This window comes from Perognathus longimembris, chromosome 7 (genome assembly GCF_023159225.1).
Source record: "Perognathus longimembris pacificus isolate PPM17 chromosome 7, ASM2315922v1, whole genome shotgun sequence".
In the NCBI taxonomy this organism is placed as follows: domain Eukaryota; kingdom Metazoa; phylum Chordata; class Mammalia; order Rodentia; family Heteromyidae; genus Perognathus; species Perognathus longimembris.
Window position 1 is genome coordinate 28,060,121 of NC_063167.1, and position 21,537 is coordinate 28,081,657.

Here is a 21,537-nt window from a genome sequence, read left to right on the forward strand (position 1 = left end):
GACAAAAAAATTTTTTTTAGAAACTAATCCGGCCACCAGTGGCTGTAATCCTAGCTACTCAGGAGTGCTGAGATCTGAGGATCATGGTTTGAAGCCAGGTTGGGTAGAAAAGTCCATCACACTCTTTATTTTCAATTAACCAGCACAATTCTGAAAGTGGAGCTGTACCTCAATTGGTAGAACACTAGCCCTGAATGACAAAAGCTATGGGACAGCACCTAAGCATTGTGTTCAAGCCTAGGACTGACACCAATAATAAACAAACAAGCAAATATTTAAAAAATATGTATAGTACTCAATTGAAAACTCCACAGTTCAGTTCAGCTCTGAGCTCCTCTGGATCTAGGTTCAAGCATTGTTTCTCTCCCTCTTTGGCTCAGCATCCTTTGTATTGACATTGTGTTTAAGAAGATGTTTCTTGTGTTACTATCTCAGCAGAAAAGAGCATTCTTCTCCAGTGTATCAAGGAAGGTGTGGCAGGCGCCCATGCAGCTTGACAGGTGTCTATCTCACAGCCAGCCAGGATTTTTGGGCCACACTTAGTTTAAATACCCAGCCCTGGAGCCAAGGGAAGGGGGTCTGCTCACTCAAACCTAAAAGGAAGTCAGATACTGGGCAGAAAGAAACAAGATTTTAGATAATATTATTTCTATAAACAGGTATAAAACGATCTTATCTTTTATAAAAAGTACCCTCATTTTTTCCAGATAAAGAAACTAAGGGTCAGTGATTAGAAGTACTATTTTTTTGGGGGGGGGGGTCTGTCGTGAGGCTTGAGCTCGGGGCCTGGGCACTGTCCCTGAGCTCTTCTACTCAAGCATAGCACTCTACCACTTTGGCCATAGCACCAACTCCAGTTTTCTGATAGTTAGTTGAGATAAGATTTGCCTAGCCTTTTCTGCTTGGGATGGCTTTGAACAGCAATCCTCAGCTCTCAGCCTCCTGAGTAGCTAGGGTTATAGGCCTGAGCCATCAGCGCCCAGCTAGAAGTGCTTTACCAAGGGTCACATCCCTCGTTGGTAGAATGGCAGGTAGGCTTTGAATTCATATGTCTTTCTCAGGAGTCTTTGTTCTTCTAGGGCAGCAGACAAGATTTTTTTTTTCCATTCACCCCAAACATGAACCCATAATGGGCCTTGTAATCCATTGCTACTCAAAGTGTGGTCCTTGGGTTATACTGCTCTGTTATGGCTTTGTTCCTTGCCTGTAATGAGTTGAATACCAAAATGTGAGCAATTTTTAGAAACAGAGTATAGTCATTAGCATTGCCATGACATAAAAAATGGAGTCTGAGATGGGTTGTGTACGTAATTTGGGTAACTTTGCTCAGATCAGTTACTAGAGGGAAGGCGTGAGGCCTGCTGGGCTTGCAAAGGAAGCTAAGGTGGCTTGAGTATATTCTCCACACTGAGGCCCAGGAAGGCAGAGTGATTTTGTCACTTGGCCAACCAAGAGAAGCTGTCTTCAGAGTCCCAGAGGCTGCCTCTCCTACCTATGAGAGAGGCAGGTAGGAAAGCTCAAGCCAAGAAAGGCAGGGAGGAAGGCTCAAGCCTGTGCAGCTCCAGTGCCTTAGGGCTCTTGGTGATAGTCCAGCTGGATCTTGGCTGATTCTGCCCAGAGCCTGTAGGCACCTGACACTCTCCTTCATCAGTGCCCTACCCCACGCTTCCACGTCATGCCCTGGAGGGACAATGATGGCTGACACAGGCTGACCTTGAAAAGCCTAAGCACCAGACAGTTTATTTTTAAGCTGAGCTAAAAGATCAGCTCCTGGAACAGGCTGTCACCTCCCATCTTGAGCCTCCTCAAATTGGCCCGAGGGATGTGGCATGGCTCCTACCCCTGCTTCCGCTTCATTGGCTCCTTCCTGGTGCCAGGTCATGGGTCAACAGAACAGTTCCAGGCACGAGCATGTCTCCAGCCAAGATGACTCAGGATGGCGAGTGTAAACCAAAAATAAAAGAAGTCCAGAAAACCAGTTCTTTTTGGGGAGGGTTATGATCCCACATTATCCTAGAGATGCTTTTCCTGTCCTGTTCTAATGTGCTTGGTGCTGTGTGAAAAGCTTAAGCTCTGACACCAGCTGGGCACTGGTGGCTCGCATCCATAATCCTAGCTACTCGGGAGGCCTGAGATCTAAGGATCACAGTTCAAAGCCAGAGCAAGTAGGAAAAGTTTGTGAGACTCATCTCCAATTAAAAATACCAAGAAAAAGCTGGAAGTAGAGCTGTGGCTCAGATGTTAGAGCTCTAGCCTTAAGCACAAAAGCTCAGGGGCAGTGCCCAGACCCTGATTTTAAGCTCTAGAACTGACACACACACACGCACACACAGACACACACACACACACACTGATGCCCTAGATGGGTAGCCCAGTTTTGTTGTGACTTTGGATTGTTTATATGACCCTCTGTATCTAGATTATGGTATTTGGGGAAGCACAGACAGCAGCTCACAGGCTGCACACAGGGAACTGGGCCAGAGCTGTAAAGCAGCGCATTAGGCGTGTGCCTAGAGAGCACTGGAGTAGATAGACAATTGCCTCTGCCTCTTCCAGACAGCTCTGAAAGCTGACAAGAATGCTGCATTGGTGCCTTCTAGTTGTGTGACCAGAATCAGGTTTCTCAGCTTCTCTGAGCTTAGATGATCCCCTCTGTAAAGAGCAAAATCGCTCCCCTTCCTTCCCAGAAAAATTGACAATGAGGAATAAATGCAACTAAATATACAGAAAAGCATCGCCTCTAGCAGACACTCACCATATACTCATAAAATTCACACAGGGGCTACCTCTTCTAGGTACATTGAAGATAGCATGGCGAGAAAACTTGATTCCTTCCCTAAGAATTCAGTAAGGGAAAAGAATTACAAGAAGTAGTGGGGTGCCAGTGGCTTGTGCATATAGTCCTAGCTACTCAGCAGGCTGAGATCTTGAGGACCAGGATTTGAAGCCAGCCCTGTGGGAAAGTCCATGACACTCTTCAATTAGCCACCAAAAAGCTGGTAGAGGAGGTGTGGCTCAAGTGGTAGAGCACCAGCCTTGAGTAAAAAAGCTAAGGGACAGCAGCCAGGCCCTGAATTCAAGCCCCAGTACCTAGTATCTATGTGCACACATGTGCATGTTTGTGTGTGCACACACGGAATTATGAGGGAAACCAATAGGCATATAGATAATAAAATCATATCTGCGTCATACATTACAAGACGAGATACAAAACAATAAGCAAGAATGGGACAAGATAATTTGACCAATTTAGGGACTGAGGAAGTGGTGGTAATTGAGCCAGTATCTGAAACTTAAATGGGAAGAACATTCCAAATCAAGTACATCTGTAAAACCCTGTGATGGGAGATCCCAATTTATTGATTTTGTTAACAATTTGACCACAGATCAATAAGAAGTAGACTAAGAAGTAGAAATAGATCTAAGGGAAAGTAGGGGTATTTAGAAGTACAAAGTTCCCAGCCAGTCATGATGGTGTACACCTGTAACTCTGTCCCTTGGGAAGTGGAAGCAGGGGGATGGTAAGTTCGAGGGCAGCCTAGAGATATAGCCAGACTCTGTCTCCAGTTAACAAAAGCCAACAGAAACAAAACACAAGGCTCCCAAGAAAGGAGGAAAGGATGATGCTAAAATCCAGGAGAATTGGCCTTAGTTCCCATAGTAAAACAGAAAGGAGGAAGGAGAGAGAGTGTGTGCATATGTGCGTGTGTGTGCATGGATCTTGTGCTTGACTGCACGTGTGCGCATGCATGCACGTGTGGGCATGTGTGAGTGGGAACTGATAAGCAGGACAGTCTTGTCTCTCTGTCAAGTTGAAGGTGGATACACCACTGAGATCAGCAGCAGGGGCTGATTCCTGCAGTGGGCTCACTAGCCCCGCCCTTGTTACAGACAGCATGGTTGTGTCCCCTCAAAGTTCTCTTTCAGTCAGAACCCCACGTTGTGGTGTTTGGAGGTGAGACTTCGGGAGATAAGGTTAGATGAGGTCATGGGGATGGACTTAGGTTGGGATTTGTGTCTTTATAAGAGCCACCAGAACATGCTTCTGTTTATCTCATCTCACAAAACGCAGAAAGCCATGGGGGAAAGAACACAGGGAGAAAGGAAGAGGGCCTTCAGCCAGAACCAGACCTGTTGGCGTCTCCCTCTTCCCGGCTCTCAGAACTGTGAAAATAAATTCCTATTACTTAGGGGCTTCAGAGTGCTACAGTGCTGGCCTAATGTGCATGAAACACTGGATAAAAGATTCTGTTGTTTAAGTCAGCCAGGCCATGGCATTTTGTTACAGCAGACCAAGCTGACTTATACGGCCTTTCTATGTCTCCTCACATGGCTGACTTTTGCTTTCCTCTCCTGATAAGGAGCTTTACCACTTCCCTGAGGGATCCTATCCATCTTGGAAGAAATGTTTTTCCTCCTTTGGGGGGAGGAAATCTACTTACTGAGGCATCTATCTAACAATCCCTGTTTTGTCTGAAAGGCAGAAAAACCTATCTTAGGTTCCATGAGGACAGGAGCCATGGCTGTATCTGATCTGCTTCTGTGGTTGTGCAATTGCGTAACACTTTCTCTAGAGGAAAAGCCTTATACTTTTGCTAGTCCTAGGGCTTAAACTCAGGGCTTGAGCACTGTCCCTGGCTTCTTTTTGCTCAAGGCTAACACTCTATCACCTTGAGCGACAGTGCCAGTTCCCGCTTTTTCTGTTTATGTGGTACTGAGGAATCAAACCCAGGGCTTCATGCATGCTAGACAAGCACTCTACCACCAAGCCACATTCCCAGCCCCCTTATACATATTTGTGGTTGAATGAACAAAAGGACTTTTCTCCAGGTGAAATGTGTCTACTTCCTTTAACTATACCTCCAACAACTTGGTTCAAAGACACCTGTTATCCATGTTCTTTCTGTACCCCTGTGTATGCTGTTTTCAGAAACAGAATTTCACTTCCTATGAATGAACAGTTGATGCTTATGGCTTGATACATTGACAGACACTCCTCCTTCAGCTTCCCTTTTCCTGTATTCCCCCGTCTTCCTTCTATATTCCTCTCTCCACAGTTATATTGACTATATTCCTCTCTGTATTCTTTCTGTATTGACTGCATTCCTCTCTGTATTCTTTCCATATATATTCTTCTCTTGACAATTATATTGACTCCTCCCTGCTGCGGGACAAGGAATGTTGTAAAAGGCAAGAGAAAGTGGGGCTATGCGTATCATCTTAGCAAGTCTGGAGGCTGAGATTTCAGGATGGCAGTTTGAGGCCAATTTAGGCAAGGAATGTCTGTGAGACTCTTATCCACCAATTAGCACCAAAAAGCCGCAAGTGAAGCTGTGGCTCAAGTGGTCAAAAGCCAGCCTTGATCAAAAAGCTAAGGAATGGCACCCAGGTCTTGAGATCAAACCCCAGTGCTGGTACACACACAAAGAAGCTATGGCTTTTTAATGTCTACCCCAAAGGTGCTCTGAGTCCCTTTAGAGGAGCTGAGTGTGGACAGAAGGAGAGCAGGGTAGTGAGGTGCAGACTCTGGAACCAGTAGGGCAGGTTGTCTCAGCCCCACCACTCCAGGGCTGCTGTGACCCGGGGCAGGGTGTGACTTCTCTGAGTGTCTCCTCCTCGGTAAATAACACCTAGTTCATATCTTGACCTCCAGGTGCGGAGAAAGAGAAGACGAGCTGGACACTGCCCTTAGCTGTGTGTTCTGCACAGAGGGCTTCGGATAACTGGGGTTGAAGTATGAAGAGAGGCAAGGGTTCCTGCAGTAGACGGGGAAGGCAATCTCTGACAGAGGAACCAGGCTCAAGTCCCAGCTTGCCTTGTCTGGTAGCATCACCTTACACAGGTGTCTCTCCTTCTTGGAGCCTCCCAGTCCAGGCAGGGCCTTATCTTTGACAATGGTGGGGATGAGCTAGCTGCCTTGGGAGGCTTTGTTGAGTGGGCAGCAGGGAAAGTTCCCAGCATGGATACAGATCCCTCAACAGATATTTTTTGTCTATCCCACCACAGGTGGCCCGAGCTCTCTCAGTGAGTCATTTGGAAGGACAGGCTGGTTCCTGTGGATGGGCACATAGCCACATGACTATGGAGAGAAAAGGCCCAGCATGCCAAACTGTGACCCAAGGCCTGTGTACTTTCCAGCAAGAGGTGGGTCTCCAGGTGTCATCTGACTCCTCCTGAGTGAGTTCCACCTCTCCTTCCTCTCCCCCTTTTCCTGGTGATGGCGATTCAGACTGAATGAACTTGCTGCTGACAAGCTGCAAGAATGAAGCCAAGCACCTGGCATGCAGTAGAGTACTTGAGTATTTATTGTGTAAATAAATGAATGTCAGAAACCATAAAAGTTACTCTTTCCCTCCTTTAACTGATGAAGCAAAGGCACTCATTTAAAATTATAAAATTAAATACATGCTAATTCTGAAAAAAAAATAAGACCATTAGAAAATATAGCTGGTCAAAAGGAAATCAATAATATTCCCATTCCCATTTGATACTCAATCATCGTGTTAAGAATTTGCTGCCTAGATCCTCTTAAGTATCAGTTGAGGTTCACTGTTTGGAGATCGGATTTATTCATTTCTTTTTCTTGACTTAATAACATTCTGGGTGTCTCTTCATGCCAATGAAAAAGACTTTTTTAGATTTTTGAAAAAAAATATTTGCATGGCATTGTGTGAATGACAATAAACAAATCTCTACTCTTGGATATTTAGGTTGTTTCTAATATCTTTGATGTTTACCATTCTACTGTTCTAAGTAGATGTGTGAATTCATTTGATCTCTACTGAGATCTTAGGAATTGAGTACTATCACTGTCCCTATTTTAAAAATGGAGACATGTAAATGAAAGGAGACAGAGGCAGAGATACATACATAGAGAGAGAGGAGTAAATGGTTTGTTTAAGGTCCCACAGCTAGTGAATTCGGTGAGGGGACCTGGTTGAAATCTAGGCAATGTATGGGCTTCACTTGTTCATTCTCCTGTCTCTCAGCAATCAAAGGCACACACCTGTGGCCAATCCTTTGCCATAGTCACTTCTTGCTAAGAGTGCTACATGTAGAATAACTGGGTCAAAGGATGTGCACATTTGACGGTTTTTAATGCAAATGGTTACAACTTGTTTCTGGTTCTTGAACTCAGTAACTCTCATCTCTCACTCTCTCCTTCTCTGAGCAGCAAGACCTACCCCGTCCAGGAATCTCAGTAGATGAGGAAATTCTGCAGCCATCCTGAAGGAATGTTCTGCACCTTGGGCTTGTCTGTCCCCTCTTCCAGGAGGCTTTTCTGATCTCTGGCAGTGGCGCCTCCTCAGTGCTTGCATCCTCTGCTGTGGCTTTGATCTGGCTGGACTGTGATTGTGTCCAATACTGTAAACTCCTTGGAAGTGGAGTCTGGGACCAAGGCATCTGGATTAGGTCCCAGTGCTGACTTGGGGTGGCATAGTAGAGTCGTGGCACCATCTCTTAAATAGAAGAATGAGTTGGTAAGTAGTAGTGCATGTATGAGGACAAATGGGTCAGAACATCTAATAATGTTGGAACTCCATGTCATTACCTCCCGTCAGTACTTCATACTAGATGTGTCCAGCCCTTAATAAGCACTCAGAAGTGTTATAATAATAATAACTATTATTATTATTATTCTGTCGGATCTGAGCATTGTCCCTGAGCTTTTTCTCTCAAGGCTAGAGCTCTACCACTTTGAGCTACAGCGCCACTTCCAGTTTTCTAGTGGTTCATTGGAGATAAGCGTCTTATAGAGTTTCCTGCCTGGGATGGCTTCAAACCATGATCCTCAGATCTCAGCCTCCTGAGTAACTAGGATTACAGGCTTGAGCCACCGGCACCTAGCAAGAAGTATTATTTAGTAGAATGTAAATAAGCATTTGTTCACTGAATGAGTCTCTTTGGGAGACCCACTTTTATTCTTCTGCAAACATCTAAATTTTACCATTTATTTGTTTGTCTGTCTTTGATTTATTGTGACAGGGTTTCAGTCTGTAGTCCAGGCTGCCTTCAAACTTGAGATTCTTCTGTCTCAGTTTGTTGAGCGGTGGGAATACAGGTGTGTGCTACCTTGCCTGACTAGATGCACAATTTAAAAACATCTGATTTCTTACTGCAGAATTCCCACTTGATAGGTGGCCTTTCATTACTCAGAGCTCAGAAGCTCCACCTTGGCTCCATGTTCTTTTGCAAGAGAACTTGTGATAGCTACCGATCTTCTCTCTTGTGATTGATACCAAATTCATACCCAAATACCTCCTCTTCCCTTATACCAAGTGCTCATGGTTGACTCTACTAGGGAGGTAAGATGGAGAGATTTGGTCTCTTTCCAAGTTTTCCTGTAATTTTATCAGTACATCCAGGATTTTTTTTTTTTTTAAAGCAAGCATAGTTGGATGATAGTAACTCATTCCTATAATCCTAGCTATTCAGTAGGCTGAGACCTGGAGGATTGAGGGGGAAAGCCAGCTCGAGCAAAAAGTCCTTGAGCCTCCAATTTACCAGCAAAATGTCAAAATGGAGGAGAGTGGCTCAAGTAGTAGACTGCCAGCCATGAACAAGAAAGTGAGAGCTTGATGTTCTGAGTTCAAACCCTGGTACCAACACACATACATACACACACACACACAGAGTGAACATTTAATCATCCATATTAGTAGTGGTTTCATCAGTTCTGTTTCTCAGTATTTGAAATGGCTCGCTTAGTCGTGGGGCTTGAACTCTGCATTGTCCCTGAGCTCATCATCTCAAGGCTAGCACTCTACCACTTGAGCCACAGCACCACTTCCAGTTTTTCGGGTAGTTAACTGGAGATAAGAGTCTCACAGTTTTTCCTGCCTGGGCTGGCTTTGAACTGCGATCCTTAGATCTCAGCCCTCTGAGTAGCTAGGATTACAGGCATGAGCCACTGGCGCCTAGCTGAAATGGCTCTTTCTTTAGCAAGGCAGGAAGGGCGCCAACATCTGTTGAAGGGAATGTGCTGCTTGTCCTGCAAGAGCCCAATGGTCAGCAGTGAATGCCCAGAAGAAGTAGAGCTGTGGTGTCAGCTACCTGTGCCATTGATTCTCAGAACTTTTAGTGCCTTTGGTACCTTAATTCCCTTATCTGTAAAAGGGGCATAAAACACCTCTTTATAGAAATGTTAAAAAGATGGATTAATGAACAATGTATACAAAGAATGTTCAACAAACACAAGCTGCTATTACTAAAACAATAAAGAAAAAGAACTTAATTCCTAACCTACAGATGAGGAATCATATAATGAATAACTGTAGTGACCTGCTCATGAGTCTACACTCTGTCTTGCTTCAAAGGGCACTATTTGTTAACTGTGTGAAAACACCACCTGTTGTAGATTGGCTATGCAGGCAGTTGGTCCATTTTGGGGTATTGGCATTTTGGGCATCATGAGGCTCTGACAAGCATGGCACAGAGCATAGCTTCAACACACATATTGCTTGGTTACAACTGTCCTTGTTGAGTGAGATAAAAATGGAGATGTTCCAGGATGAAGAGACTTTCAACACTCACACAATTGACCAATGGGAGGGCTAGGATTGCAATCTTGGACCATGGCGCCTGCCTGTCTCTCACTCAAGACTCAGAGAAACTAAATGGCTAGTTTAAGTTGTAAGCAAATGTTTTTCCCCTATCACACTACCTTCCCGGTCAGCCTTGTGGAATTTTCCATGATTTTGGAGCTGGATATGACCTCTGTGGTCCTTAGATGTTTGACGGAGATGACAAAGACAACAACATCCTGACAGTCAAGACTCACACTCAATGCCCCAAAGGCCAAGTAGGTAAAAATGCAAGAACCCAGGCAGTGGATCAGAAGTCTCTCTGCACAACCCTGCCCCCAAATCCCAGGCACATCCCTTCCGGCCCCTTCCTTCTCCCATGAGCCTGACAGGAAGGAGCTGTATTACTGTCTGCTGCAGGAAGCACTGGCACAAACAGACCAGTCCACACCTTACCCTGGCTCCTCCTTTCCCAGTGAAAGTGGAGTAATAAATAATACTTACTGAGTGTTTATTATTATGCACTAAGGATTTCGCAGATATCATCTCCTAATTATCATGGCAATACTTATGAAGGGTTTATTACTAGGTGTTGTTACGTGTTTGACTGTCTTCTGCCAAGTTAATCTTCCTGGTATCCTCTAACATCGGGCGCCATCCTTGATCCTGTTTGACAGAGAAGGAAAACTGAGGCTCAGAATAGGTGAGCAGTCTGCTTAAAGTCATATAGTAAGTTACAGGCACCTGGACTGGACCCTAATCTAGCTGCTTACCGAACTTCTGTTCTTAATTTACTCTTCCAGACTATGCACTAAATGTCGGCACTAGGAGCACCATAGGCACACGACCTGGAAAGACATTGCTTCAGAGGCATGTTCAGGGGCTGGAGATGTAGCTGGGTGGTAGAATTGGTAAAATGTTTGGCTAAGTATGTGCAATGCTATGGGCTCAATTCCCAACATGGGCAAAGAAAAAAAAATTGGAAGGGAAAAACACAAAGCACCCAAAATGTGATTCTGAGTAGTAATTTGTTCTTGATCTTCTAGATGACTTCAAGCTGATAATACACCCTCTCTGTGCCTTGGAGAGACTTTGAACAATAGAGGTGAAGAGCCCTCCCACCTCTCCACCTCTACCCTGCCCCCCAGTAGCTGCAGACAGAAGGAAATCAAGCAGCAAAGGTGGCTCTCAGAGCTGTGTGAGCCCTCAGGACCCAGCTGGGCTGCCAGATCTGTGGTCTCAGCTTTCTGCTGAGTGGATTTAGGGCATTTACCTCTACCCAAAGTTAAGATACAATGGAAACAATACTGGAGGGAGGTAGGAGAGGAATATGTGGAAAATATTTCTTTAAGAAAGAAAAATTAAGCCAGGTGTTAATGGCTCACACTTGTCATTGTAACTACTCAGGAGGCTGAGATCTGAGGATCATGGTGGTTCAAAGCTAGCCTGGGCAGGAAAGTCCATGAGACTCTTCTCTCCAGTGAACCACCAGAAAACCAGAAGTGGCACTGTGACTCAAAGTGGTAGACTGCTAGCCTTGACCAGAAAAACTCCCCGACAGTAACCAGGCCCCGGGTTCAAGCCCCAGGACCAGCACCAAGAAAGAAAGGAAGGAAGGAAGGAAAAAAGAAAGAAAGAAAGAAAGGGAGAAAGAAGGAAAGAAAAAAAGGAAGAAAGAAAGGGAGAAAGGAAAAAAGTTATCCTAGGCTTTGGTAATGAAATTGTACTCAGCTCTCAGCTTGAGTTTGGCTGTAGGCTCAGTTCCAATTCTTGTTTGGCCTCAGTCTTGTGATCTGTAAAACAAGCATTTTTTTTTTCTTAAAACAAACAAACAAACCTAGTTTCTCTGGCACACTTACATCCCTCCTTCTAGTCACTTAAGTCTCATCTCTGCTTTAGTTCTAGTCCTGGCCCATCTTGTTCGACCGTGGTCATAGGTGGAAGGGCCTAGGTCCCTAGGCCTAGGCCTCAATGAGGATACAAGGGATTGGAAAGCCAGGTAGGCAGAGTACGGGAAAGGGGCACAGTGCCGCAAGGACAGACAGCTCCCGCCTTGGCCCCTTTGTCCCCCCCCCCCCAAGTGGCGTGGGGGCCTGGCCTGAGATCAGAGGTCCACCCGCGTCAGCCAGGGCCCTGCCCGCGTCAAGAGGCGCCTTCTCAGCACAGAACAATGCCGGTTCTTTGAAGGACTGGGCAGCAGGGGATGGGTGTTTCTCCAAACACAGGGCCTCCTTTGCAAAACAGGCTTTGATTCCCAGGCTGGAAGGCCCCAGGTGACTGCTGGGCGGCAGGCCGGAGCTGGGGGCTTTGTTTGGCAGGAAGGGGGGCCTTGGAAACTCAGGAACAAAGCCTGGGACAGAGCTGGATGGGGCTTGGCCTGGGCATATGGTCAGTGTTAGGGTGATGGTGGGGGCAGAGGTCTGTGTGTCTCTGGCCACCCCATCCCCATCCCTGTGCCCCCAGGGCAGTCTTGGGGTCACTTCACGTGGCTCGCTCTTAGTATTCTGCACGCACTGTTGGAGATCCACACTGTCCTGATGGTCCAGGTGCTGCAAAAATGTCCATCTGGGAACGAAGTGGGTAAAACTGGAATCTAGGACTTGGAATCCAAGAAGCAGGGAGGAAATAGCCTAGAACGCACAGTCCCTGTGCTGGGCTCTAGGACTTAGGGTACTACAAGGAGCGGTGATATGATGGCTCCTGCTTAGTACTAATAACTATTCTAGGCACTAGGCGGGCAGGTCTCTGATTTAGTCCAGGTTTCCCATGTTTCTTGTTTGGCAATGGTCTTGGAATGCAGCTCTTGAGGTTCTCCCCTTTGCTTGCTGTTCTCAGCCGCCCAGGCCTCCTGAGAGTTCCAGATCCTGCCAGATGCCGCTCTGCAGTAGGGCTGCCCCCTCGCCTCCTTCAAGCTACGGCTTACATCTTCCATTCTTCAGGGCCTCACCCTCAAGTTCCTGAATGGAACCCCTGGTAGCCCACATTTCCCCCCTCCCCGGTGTTTTTTGTTTTTGTTTTTGTTTCCCCCTCTTATCATAAGGTAGTTATCTAGTAAGGCTTCTGTTCATTGACTCTCTCAATGAAAATGTAAGTTATGCTGGGCCAGGGCGCCTTTGCCAGTTTTCTCACTCACATTATCCACACACCCAGAACAGTGCCCAGTGTTTGCAATGCCAATTGTTATGACATTTTGGCGAGGCTATGGTCCCTAGCTCTTTGGGCAAATACTCGACTTAGATTTCTGCTGTGAAGGTTTTTGTGGATATGATCAACATTTATGATCCACTAAGTAAAGCAGATCATCCTCCACAATGTGGAGGTGAGCCTCCTCTAATCAGTTCAAAGCCTTTAGAGAAAAATAGAATAAAAAGAAGTAGCAATTTTGACTCAACAGTGCAATATAAAAACCCTGTCTACATTCCCCATATGCTGGCCTTCTTTGTCCTTTTAAGATTCAAGGCTGTAATATCAATTATTTTTCCCTCCCTCCCTCCCCCCACCCCAGCCTAAGGAGTCCTGATAGGGATGGACAGAAGGAAGGGCTTTGCCCCTTGGACTCAGCAAAGATCGCAGATGCAGCGAGAGAGAGAGAGTCAAAGGCCAATGGAGTCTGGAGTAGAGTTGGTTTTGGGGTAGTGTACCCGGGTTGTGAAACTTGGCCTTGGCACTTAGTGGCCAGGTGACGTTGGTCACATGGTTTAACCTCTCTGAATCTTAGGCTCACTAAGTGAAGTGAGTTAAAATGGTTTGCTCTTGGGTGAGCTCTAAAATGAAATGAGATAATGTGTGTCATCTATTCTGAATCAAGAGTGCTTACCAAGTGGTAGTAGTTAGTACAAGTACTTCCTGTGAATAATACCACTGTAGAGGTGTGTTTCTTTTTCTTTTCTTTTTTTGTTTTTTTGGTATTTGCTGGAGGCAAGGAGAGAAGGTGACATTTATTCTGGAGCCCTAATTATATCCTTCTGTTCTTACCAAGCTTCTTTCACTCCTTGGAAGAGGGTCTGATTGCAGTAATTTCCTGGACTTTGCTGTGGTGAGTTATACCACCCTGGTGTTATCCTCAGGGGATGCTCCTTGTTTAGACCTCAACTTTCATTCTGGCCCCAAGGGCTTTGACTACTGTTGATAAACAAAACAAAAACAAAAACCAAAACAGAACCCGCCACCATTTCAAGTGCCTGGAAATTACACTCCATAGGAAATAACTACAATCCATGGTGTTTTCCCATATAAACTGGTATTCATGCTAAAGAGGAGGTGTGAGGGTGACAGACACTCTAATGCAATTTAAAGTGGACAGAGAAAACCCAGGCCTGCTTGTTGGAAGACAGCTTGTTTCTGGGCAAAGTAGTTTCCAATATCTAAATTTTAGACAAAAACTTCCTTTGATATGTGTTATATGTCTCCCTTTCTCCCTACCTCTCTCCCTCCCTCTCTTCCTTCCTTCTTTCGTTCCTCCCCCCTCCTTCTCCAGCTTGAACTCAGGGCCTGGGCACTGTCCCTGATGTTTTCTGTTCAAAGTTATCATTCTACCACTTGAACCACAGCTCCACTTCCAGCTTTTTGGTAGTTAATTGGAGGTAAGAGTCTTACACTTTTCTGTCCAGGCTGTCTTCAAATAGCAATCCTCAGATCTCTGTCTCCTGTGGCTAGGATTATAGACATGAGCCACCAGTGTCTGACTATAAAATTACTATGCTTTATTCTTTATTTTTACTACTATTTAAAATAGAGATGAATATACTAAAAGATATAGAAAAAATGTACTATATGCTCAGGTTATTTTATTTTGTTTTTGTGCCAGTACTGGGCTTGAACTCAGAGTCACTCAAGGCTGGCACTCTACCACTTGAGACACAGCTCCACTTCCAAGCTTTGTGTTGATTAATTAGAGACTTCCTTGCCCAGGCTGATTTTGAACCATGATCCTCAGATCCCAGCCTCCCGCAAAGCTAGGATTATAGAAATCACTGGCGCTAAACTCTCAGATTATTATTGTTAATTAAATTTTTTCTTGCCTTTTGTATATATGTGGTGCTGAAGAATCAAACCTAGGGCTTCGTGTATATGAGGCAAGCACTCTTGCCATTAGGCCATATTCCCAGCCCCTCAAATTATTTTTATCTGAGAATGGTATGACATCAAAGAAAACACAGCTCTAGAGAACCATCCTGCACTTCAGGTTTCAGGATGACTTCCTTCCTTCAGCTAGGGCTCAGCTCCAGCTGGGTCCCGGCAGGGAACCAACAGGGAGCAATCACATCATCTTCCAGAAATTTGATGGATCCTCCACCTCATCAGAGCTGTCCACTCTCCCCAGCTGCCAGACTGTCTGGCTCACACTGGCCCAGCAGGTTCGGGGTCCTGGAGCCTCCTACTGCCTTTCCTGTTATCAGAGTCCAAGTGTTCACGGAAGAGCCTGAACCTCCTGCCCCTTCCCATCCTGCTGGGTTACAGTGTGTCCTTGGAGAGAGAGTAAACAGAGGAGGTGACAGTGTCAATAAATGTCTCCCGTGTGGCTTTGGCTGGTGCATATGCCTTTTCACTAAGAGACATAGGTGTGTTCATGCTGATGGCTCTTGTTGCAACACACATATGCAACACACACATACACATAGATAAATAGGAAGAAGACAGGACATAGTAATACAAATAATGTAAAGGAAAAACAAAACAGGGTAGAGAATGTCCCTTTATGGACTCTGAAGGTCTTAAAAAGCTAGATCTCAGTAATACAAAGTCTTGTTCCAGACAGAACTTCCAGCCGGATGCCGATGGTTCACGCCTACAATCCTAGCTAATTTAGGAGGCTGAGATCTGAGGACTGTGGTTCAAAGACAGTCTGGGCAGGAAAGTCTGTAAGTTCTTATCTCTAATTAACCACAAAAAGCCAGAAGTAGAGGTATCACTCAAGTGGATGAGTGCCAGCCTTGAGTGAAAAAGCTAAGGGACAGTGCCCAGGCCCTGAGTTCAAGGCCTAGTACCAGCACAAACAAATAAAGTAAAGCATATAGAGCTTTGTCATGACTAAGATATTTGGGTCAAAACCCAGCAATATGGATTTCCCAGTCATCCATCCATACGTCTGTCTGTCTGTCTAGATATATCTATACATACATAATGTGTCATCTAACTTATTAACTGAAGGAGTCTATGAGATGTTACAACTAGTTCAAAGAAGAATTAGGCACATGTATAGGGTTTAAGAATGGTGATAGATTTAAAGATATTTATAAAATGGATCTAGATCGATAGATCAATAACTGACTATATTTCTCTGGATACAATTTACTTTCATTTCTATTCTATAAAAAAGAACAATTTTCATTATTACCAATATCCTACAATTTAGGAAGTTGTAAAATATCTCAAGGATAATAAAATATGGAAATGAGCTGAAAGCAAACTGTAGCTAGGACATCCTGTCTTCAGTAATATCATCACCAAGTCTTCACAATTTTTTTCCCTGACAGTAGAAAAGTAAGTTGGGAAATACAACCAAAGATCTTCATTAAACATGATTCAAGTTTAATGGATGTGGAAGATTAATCACTGAGGAGTTTTATCCTCAAACAGGAAACTGGACTCAGGTTCAGCTTCAGCTTCAACCCCCTTTAGTAGGGCCATTCATTTCCCTCTGAGCACCTGGAATTAGAACTTGGGGACAATGAAAATGAGATTCTGGGGGGAAATGATCCACAGAGATCTCAGGATACAGGAATTCTCTTCCTCTTTGCTTGAAAACCATCCTCAGGGATTCCTAAGGCACACCAGCATCCTTCATCATCAAGGCTGTCATTTCAACTAAGAACTTAAGATAACAGAAACCCATTGACTTACAGTCTGGAAACCAGGAGTCTGAACTCAGTGTAGCAGCAGGGCCAAACTCCGATTGTACTAGGCAAGAATTTGTTCTCTGCTTCTCTGCGGGCACCTAGTAGCCTCCAGTGTTCCTGGCTTTACAGATGCAGCACCCCGATCATCACATGGAGTTCTTCCTATGTCTGTGTCTTCATATGGCTGCCTTCTTTATCTATTTACTTATTATTATTTTGTGTTGGTCCTGGTCCTTGAACTCAGGGCCAGGGCACTGTCCCTAAGCGTCTTTGCTCCAGGCTAGCAATCTACCACTTGAGCCACAGCTCTACTTTTGGCTTATTAGAGATAAGAGTCCCATGGGCTTTCCTGTCCATGCTTGCATCAAACCATGACCCTCAGATCTCAGCCTCCTGAGTAGCTAGGATTACAGGTGTGAGCCACTGGTGCTTAGCCTCCTATGGCTATCTTCTTACAAGGACATTGGTTATATTGGATGATGGGCCTGCTCTACTGGAATATAAATTCATCTTAGCTAAGTATATTTGCATGACAAATAAAGTCATACAGCATACAGGTAGTTGGGGTTAGGACTTCAGAATGTCTTTTTTGTTTGTTTTGTTTTTTTGGCCAGTCCTGGGGCTTGGACTCAGGGCCTGAGCACTGTCCCTGGCTTCTTTTTGCTCAAGGCTAGCACTCTGCCACTTGAGCCACAGCGCCACTTCTGGCCATTTTCTGTATATGTGGTGCTGGGGAATTGAACCCAGGGCCTCATGTATAGGTGGCAGGCACTCTTGCCACTGGGCCATATCCCCAGCCCTGTCTTTTTTTTTTTTTTGAGGGGACATAATTCAACTCATATCATGCCACTGGAGTGCCTTGAAGGGACCTCCTCCAGCTGTCTTTGAGTGGCAGCGCTCTCTCCAGACAGCACTCATCTAGTGAGTGGGCACAAGAGGAGAGTTAAGGTTGGTCATTTATGCTCAGTGTGGACTCCTCAAATAATCCGTCTTTGTTCTGAGCTTCGTTGGGTCGGGTCTGTTTCATGGTCTGAAGGCTCTTCCTACCCTGTCCTGTTCCTCCCTCTTTATTCTTCTTAGGCATCCTTTCGCCATAGGCATTTTGCACTCCTCACTCTGTCACTGTGTCTGCTTTCTGAAGGATTACAACTGGCAGAGAAAGCAGGATCGCCTGGCTGTCCATCATGACTTCATCCTCAAGGATGTCTAAAGCATGGCCCTTGGGGCACAGGCAGTGCTTGGCACAAGAGAGTGACTCTGTTGCTAGAAACTTTCACCTGTAATGACTTAGAAGAAGGTTTCAATGGAGAGAATGCCCTAGCCAGACAATGATTCATGGAGAGATCATGAAAGCTAAGGACATCTAATTTTTAAAAAATCCAGGAGTTCCTATAACCCCAGCTATTTTGGAAGTGGATATAGAAAGCTCATGAGTTTGAGACCCACCTAGGTAGAGTTAGCAAGATCCTACCTCGAAAAATACATAAATATAATAGTTATATATTTTATTTATTTATCAGTAAGAAATTAAAGAAAAAAAAAGGGCTGGGGGGAGGAGTAGGGAGATATAGCTCAAGTGGTAGAGCACTTGCCTAGCACAATTCTCAGTACCACACAAATACAAAAGCATAAATGAGGAAACATTGAGACTGAAGAGACAGACTCTTGGGTGGCTCAAAAACTCTTTAAATGGCTGCAGAAGGAGAATAGGAGAAGTGTAATGTGCAAGTTAGGACTCGATGGTCTGGAATATTAGCTGATGGGATGCTTAGGCAATACAAGGTCAGGGAACTGGTTTTGAAGACCTGGAAGCCTGGGGTGTAACTGGGAGGCAGAGCACATGCCTCACATTTGCCAGGTCCAGTGTCTGATCTCCAGCAATGCCACCACATGACCAAAAAAATCTGAGAGCCGATGTGTGGGATCGTGGGATGGGGGCACTTATGTGTTTTGGCTCCCTCGTCTCCTCGGTGCTATCAGAAAATGCAGAAGTGGTCCACCTCTTCCTACTAAGAGATAGTGCCCACCATCTTGTCTGTGAAGAAGATACTGGAGAGGTTCCTCCCCCAAGCAGGCAAAAGGGGCCCCAAGAGAGGCCTCTTCTAGGGGCCCCTACTCATCTCCTTTCCTAGCTGCCAGGCTGACAGAGAATTAAGTGGCTCATGACTCAAATAAGATCTTATCTGGAAGGAAAGTGACTAGATTTCGTAGGAACAGCATGAGTTAGGCAGCATGCACGTGCAGTTGACTATGTTTTCAGGGTGTTAGTTTAAGGGGTTTTCACCGTAAGACTGGGATTTTTTCCCTTTCTTCCAGGAATGACATTTGCATGCAGGGCCTATGCTTGCTAGGGAGGCACTCTGTCACTTGAGGTTGCTTTATTTATTTCTTTTTCTAATAGCATTTTACTTTTGGGGGGGCAGGGTCTGGACTAGCCTGGATTGTAATCTTCCTACCTATGCCTCCTAAGTAGCTGAGATCACAGCTTTGTACCAACATGCCTAGATTGTTGTGCTGGGAGTCTCAGGAACTTTTTCTCTGGGCTGGTCTTGAACTGTGATCCTCTTGATCTCTATCTCCTGAGTAGCTAGGATTATAGGTATGTACCGTCATGTTCAGAAAGACTGGGATTTAACCCCAGTGAAAGATCCAAGGAATGGTATAAGTTTGCTGCTTGAGAGGTTCCTAGAAGGCAAGAGAGAGTGGTAGCCTATTCCAAGCAAACTTGAAACTCTCGAATTGCTTTGGCAAATGGTGGAGAAAGGGATTAAAATGCTCAGGGAAGTGGGCATGCTAGAATGAATATATCATGTGAGGCCTGAAGAAAGGTTACAGGACTTGTCTGTGGAAGGCCTGAGAGACATCATTCACCAATTCATCAATAGTATGGAAGAAGGCTGGGAATATGGCTTAGTGGTAGAGTGCTTGCCTAGCATGCATGAAGCCCTGGGTTCGATTCCTCAGTACCACATAAACAGAAAAAGCAGCAAATGGCGCTGTGGCTCAAGTGTTAAGAGTGCTAGCCTTAAACAAAAGAAGCTCAGGGACTGTGCCCAGATCCTGAGTTCAAGCCTTAGGACTGGCAAAAGAAAAGAGTATGGAAGAGAGACCCCAGTGTCACTAACAAGCAAAGCTCATACCTGTGATTCTAGCCACTCAAGAGGCTGAAACCTGAGGATCACAGTTTGAAGTCAGCCAAGGCAGCAAAGTCCATGAGATTCTTACCTCCAATTAACCACCAAAAAGCTGGAAGTGAAGCTGTGGCTCAAGTGGTAAAGCACTAGCCTTGAATCAAGAAGCAGAAAACCAGAAGTGGTGGTGTGACTCAAAGTAGTAGAGTGCTAGCTAGCCTTGAGCTGAAAAGCTCAGGGAGAGTATCCAGGCCCTGAGTTCAAGCCCCACAACCAAATCAATCAATCAATCAATCAATCAATCAATCCACATACACATACATACATGCATACATACCAGCACTCAACACAGTCTTATTTTTGTTTGTTTGCTTGTTTTGTTGGTCTTGGGACTCAAACTCTGGACTCTGGACCTAGGCACTGTCCCTAAGCTCCTTTTTGCCCAAGACTAGTGCTCTACTACTGGAGCCAAAGCACTACTTGCAGCTTTTTCTGAATAGTTTATTAGAGATCAGAGTCTCATGAACTTTCTTACCCAGGTTGGCTTTGAACCATGACCTTCAGATCTCAGCCTCCTAGATAGCAGGATTATGGCCTGAGCCACCAGCACTGGCTCTATAGTCTGTCTTCCTCCCTTCACCAGAACAAACTACCATGGCTTCAGATGCACAGAAAGCAGCTATTGATTTGGTAAATGTGTTACTTTTCTACGTTAGCCAAGAAAGAAGATAAAAAGCAACAGCAACTATATTCATACAGAATGAACAATAATATACATTCACTGTTTTACTCCAGGGCTGTGTTAATTCACTTGTTTCTTGTCACACAGGACCTTGACATTGGTCTATCACATGGGTGACATTATGCTAACCAGGAAGATGAGCAACAAGTGGCCAGAACCCTGGAACCCTTGATAAGATGTGGGCATTCCATAGGGTGGGAGATAAGCCCTGTGAAGATTCTCAAGACAGCCATAGCCATAACTACTTTAAGAGTCTGCCACGGGCTGGGGATATGGCCTAGTGGCAAGAGTGCCTGCCTCATATACATGAGGCCCTGGGTTCGATTCCCCAGCACCACATATACAGAAAATGGCCAGAAGTGGCGCTGTGGCTCAAGAGGCAGAGTGCTAGCCTTGAGCAAAAAGAAGCCAGGGACAGTGCTCAGGCCCTGAGTCCAAGCCCCAGTACTGGCCCCCCCCCCCCACAAAAAAAAATTCAAAAAAAAAGAGTCTGCCAGTCAGGGCAGTGCTGGAGCAGTCAGTCCAAAGCAAATGACAGGTGGCCATATGCTGCTTCTGCCACTAGGAAGAAGGAGGCACTGTGGCAGGCTGGTCTGGATTCTGGCAGCTTACATTCCAAATCTGAGAATGCTGCTCCAGCACAGGCATCGGGAGACTTGGAGAGCTCTTAGCTGTGAGTGGGGCCTCACAGAGGGAAGGATCGGAAGGCCCAGGCTGCATGCAGTGCAAGCAGTCCTGTCACTGGGACCCCAGAGTCGTCCATCCCCAGGTGACTTGGGAGATGTCAAAGTGAAACAGACTTTATGGTGTTACATGGTCCAGTACTGGCCCGCCAGGACTGCAGTTCCGGATCTCAAGATGCAGCCCCGGGCCATCTCAGAAGGCTGCTTAGGTACCCCAAAATGACAGGAATTTTTCCTTTAGCTTAACAATAGGGTCTCAACAATAGGTGTCAACTACAGGGGCTTGTTACTTCCAAAAGGGGCTTGTTACTTCCAAGAGGTGTCAGTCACAACATGGAACAAGTAGTTGGCAAAACAGGATGAAACTTTGGGGGTGGTGGTGAGGTTAACAGGTGTGATCAATACAGAGCAAAACAAGTTCAAAGCAAGTTGGGTGAATACAATCTACATAACTTTAAAGCAGGGGCTGGCTTCAGAAAGGTTTTACATTGAGCACTACAGAACAATAAAGTTTTACATTGAACACTACAGAAAAGATTATAAAGATGGAGTGCAGAATACAGACAGATTCAGAAAACTCCTCATGCACTTTCATGGTTTCCAGGTGGGAACTGAAAG